This window comes from Carlito syrichta, unplaced genomic scaffold, assembly GCF_000164805.1.
Source record: "Carlito syrichta isolate Samal-C Ts95f unplaced genomic scaffold, Tarsius_syrichta-2.0.1 Scaffold309926, whole genome shotgun sequence".
Classification (NCBI taxonomy): domain Eukaryota; kingdom Metazoa; phylum Chordata; class Mammalia; order Primates; family Tarsiidae; genus Carlito; species Carlito syrichta.
Window position 1 is genome coordinate 15544 of NW_007254022.1, and position 4485 is coordinate 20028.

A 4485-nucleotide genomic window follows, 5' to 3' on the forward strand; every position below is an offset into this window, starting at 1 on the left:
AAAAAAACAAAACAAAACAAAACAAAAAAAGAGATGGTTCCTCACTATATTGATATTGCCCAGGTTAGACTTAAACTTCTGACCTCAAGCGATTCTCCCACCTCAGAGTCCTGTGTAATTAAGTCCAAGTTCTTTTTTTTTTTTTCTTGAGTTGGAGTCTCACTCTGTCACCCAGACTGGAGTGCAGTGGCACACTTCTGGCCACCTCAGCCTCGACCTGCTGGGCTCCGGCGATCCTTCCACCTCAGCCTTCCAAGTAGCTGGAACTACAGGCGCATGCTACTGCGCCCGGCTAATTTTTTTTTTTTTTTTTTATTGTAGAGATGAGGTCTCGCCAAGTTGCCCAGGTGGGTCTCGAACCCACGGGCTCAGGCAATCCACTCACCTCAGCCTCCCAAAGCGCTGGGATTACAGGCTGAGCCACCGAGCCCAGCAAGTTCTTTTTTTTTGAGTTGGAGTCTCACTCTGTCACCCAGGCTGGAGTGCAGTGGCATGCTCACATCTACCGCAGGCTCGACCTGCTGAGCTCGGGCGATCCTTCCCCCTCAGCCTTCCAAGTAGCTGGAACTACAGGCACACGTAACACACACAGTTAATTTTTTGATTTATTGTAGAGATGAAGTCTCGCCAAGTTGCCCAGGCTGATCTCGAACCCCTGAACTCAGGTAATCCTGTCACCTCCACCTCCTAAATTGCTGGAATTAGAGGTGTGAGCCACCGCGCCAGACCTAGTTTTGATTATTGAAATAGTATTTGATTTTATTTTCTAAAACTTTATTTTAATTAATTTAATTTTTTTTTTTTGTAGAGATGGAATCTCACTATGTTGCTCGAGCTGGTCTTGAACTCTGTCTTCCCACCTCAGCCTCCCAAAGTGCTGGAATTACAGGCACGAGCAAGATGCTTGGTATGAAATAGCATTTTTAAATGTGATCACTCAAGCCCACCCCCACGCCACTGTTCTTTTTCAAGACTTTCTTTGCTATTCTTACCTTTTCATTCTTCCAAATAGACTTTTTTACTCATAATTGTGAATACGTTTTAATATACAAAAGTTTAAAGAATTGTACAGTGAACACCAAGATGAACTTTACAATGATTTTGTAAGACTCAAATGACGGTGGCTCACGCCTACAATCCCAGCACTGGGCAAGCTGAGAGGATTTCCTGAGCTCACAGATTTGAGACCAACCTGGACAGCTTGGCAAGACTTCATCCTACAATAAATAAAAAAATTAGCTGGGCCGGGCTCGGTGGCTCAGCCTGTAATCCCGCGCCTTTGGGAGGCTGAGGTGAGTGGATTGCCTGAGCCCGGGGGTTCGAGACCCACCTGGGCAGCAAGATCTCATCTCTACAATAAATCAAAAAATCAGCCGGGCGTGGTAGCGCATGCCTGTAATTCCGGCTACTCGGAAGGCTGAGGTGGAAGGATCACCGGAGCTCAGCAGGTCGAGGCTGCGGTGGCTGGGAGCGGCCACTGCACTCCAGTCTGGGCAACAGAGTGAGACTCCAACTCAAAAAAAAAAAAAAAAATTAGCTGGGCATGGTGGCATGGGCCTGTAGTTCCAATTACTTGGAAAGCTGAGGTAGAAGGATCGCCTAAGCCTAGCAGGTCAAGGCAGTGGTGGCTGTGAGTGTGCCACTGCACTCCAGCCTGGGAGACAGAGTGAGACTCCGACTCCAAAAAAAAAAAGACTCAAATGAAAACAAAAACTCAAAAAAATTCTTTTTGAGAATTTTTTTTTTTTTTTTTAGTTAGAGTCTCAGACTGGAGTCCAATGGCATACTCACAATTACTGCAGCCTTGACCTGCTGGGCTCAGGCGATCCTTCTGCCTCAACCTTCCAAGTAGCTGGAACCACAGATGCACCCCACTACACCTGACTAATTTTTTTGATTTATTGTAGAGACAACATCTTGCCAAGTTGCCTAGGCTGGTCTTAAACCCCTGGGCTCAGGCAATCCTCTGGTCTCTGCTTCCCAAAGTACTGGGATTAGAGGCATGAGCCACCATACCCAGCCTCTTTTCGAGAATTTGATGAAATCCACATGAGTTAATTTGATAATATCACTATCTATATACTGACTAGTATTCTTCTTCAGAAATATGGTTTATTTCTCCACTTTTTTAAAGTACTTTTGGTGGCCTTGGTGGGTGAGTGCAGAAAAGGTCTTTTTGTTATGAAAATTTCACTGGTTATTATCAGGCATTGGGAATACAAGTCGATGAAAAAAGTGTACAATCCAGTAGAGGGGTGAACTAGTCTCATAGAAGAATTGTTAATCAATACACTCATCATGAAATCCATTGAGCATATGTTGTATACCAGGCTCTAATGACACGGATGAATGTGTCCATATCTTTGCCCTTGAGGAGCTGGTAGTCTCTTGGGAAAGATAAATAGATCGTCAAAATATTACCAACCAGGGCAATAAAATGCCACAAGGAAGGTCGATAAGATTCCATCAATGATGTGATATTTGGTACACGATACTGAATTTTTAAAAGTTCACTGGGCAAAGAAAGGGAAAAGTGCAGCCGGGCTCAGTGGCTCAGCCTGTAATCCCGCACCTTTGGGAGGCTGAGTTGTGTGGATTGCCTGATCCCGCGGGTTCGAGACCCGCCTGGGCAACTGGGCAAGACCTCATCTCCACAGTAAATCAAAAAATCAGCCAGGCGTGGTAGCACACACCTGTAGTTCCAGCTACTCGGAAGGCTGAGGCGGAAGGATCGCCGGAGCCCAGCAGGTCGAGGCTGCAGTGGCCGGGAGCGACCATTGCACTCCAGTATGGGCGACTGAGTGAGACTCCAACTCAAAAAAAAATAAAAATAAAAATAAATAATAAATAAAATAAAATACACTGTAACGATGAATGTTATTACCTATAGTAATAACTGTAGGTGTTCAAGGGAGGGGACTGTACCACAAAGGAAGATTATCTTGTCCTTGAAGCCAGACCTGGGCAGTATTTCATCATGTAGTTTCAAATAGCTCTAGTCATGATCTGTGAATACATTTTACAGCCCTTTAAGCCTTGTTTTCATGACCTGTAATAAAATATTGAGGCTAATCATACTACCTAAATACCTGTTATGAGGGTTAAATGAGAAAAACTTACATGTCAAATACACAGTAGGTGCTCAAACACTAGTTCTGACCATGCCAACTCCTATCTTGATTGAGTTTGCAGTTGAGAAATCTACATTTTTATCTATCACTGTTACATCCTCCTATGACTTCTCATTTCATTCCTCCCTCATCATTATTGAGGCATAATTAGCAAATAAAAACTGCATATGTTTAAGATGTACAACTTGATGCTTTCATAAACATATACATTGTAAAATAGCCATCACAAGTAAGCTAATGAATGTATCCATCACCTCTCATAGTTACCATTTTATTGTTCTTTTGTGGTGAGAATACCTATGATCTATCCTTTCAGCAAATTTCAAGTATACAGTACAGTATTGTTGCCTATAGTCCTCACGCCATACATTACACTTCCAGAATTTACTCATCTTGCATAACTGAAACTTTGTACCCCCTGACCAACATCTCCCCATTCTCCCTCCCCACAACCCCTGGCAACCACCGTTCTATTCTCGTCTATGAATCTATTTTAGATGGTGCATGTAAGTGAGATTATGCAGTATTTATCTTTCTGTGTCTAGCTAATTTCACTTAGTATAAGGCTCTCCTGGTTCATCCATGTTGTTGCAACGGCAGGATGTTCTTCTTTTAAAGGGCTCAATGATATTCCATTCATTTGTTGACAAACACTTAGGTTGTTTGCATACCTTGGCTATTGTGAAGTATGCTGCAGTGAACACGGGAGGGCAGGGATCTCTTTGACATAATTGGTTTCATTTCCTGTGGATGTATATCCAGGAGTGAGATTGCTGGATCATAAAATGGTTTTATATTTCATTTTTTAGGAACCTCCATACTGTTTTCTCTACTATTGGCTGGACCTACCCATTTCATTTTTTCACATCTACATTCTTGCATTTCCACCTAAACGTTATGTTAAGTGAAATAAGCCAGAAGCAGAAAGCTAAACATGGCATGTTCTCACTCATATGTGGAAGCAAAAAACATTCAATCTCAGAAAAGTAAAAAGTAGAATAGGGCACATTAGAGGCTGGGAAGGGTATGTATGGGAAGGGAGGGATAGGGAGAGGTTATTTAAGGACATTACAGTTAGATAGGAGAAGTACATTCTGGGGTTCTATATCATTGTAGGATGACTATAGTTAACGTATTCCATCATATAGTTTCAAATAGCTAAGAAAGAGGATACTGAATGTTCCCAACTCAAAGAAATAATAAATGGGCCACGGGCAATGGCTGACATCTGTAATCCCACCACTTTGGGAGGCTGAGACAGAATAATTGCTTGAGCCCAGGAGTTCAAGACCAGCCTGGGCAACATAGCCAGACCTAGTATCTACAAATTTTTTTTTTTTTTTTTTTTTGAGTT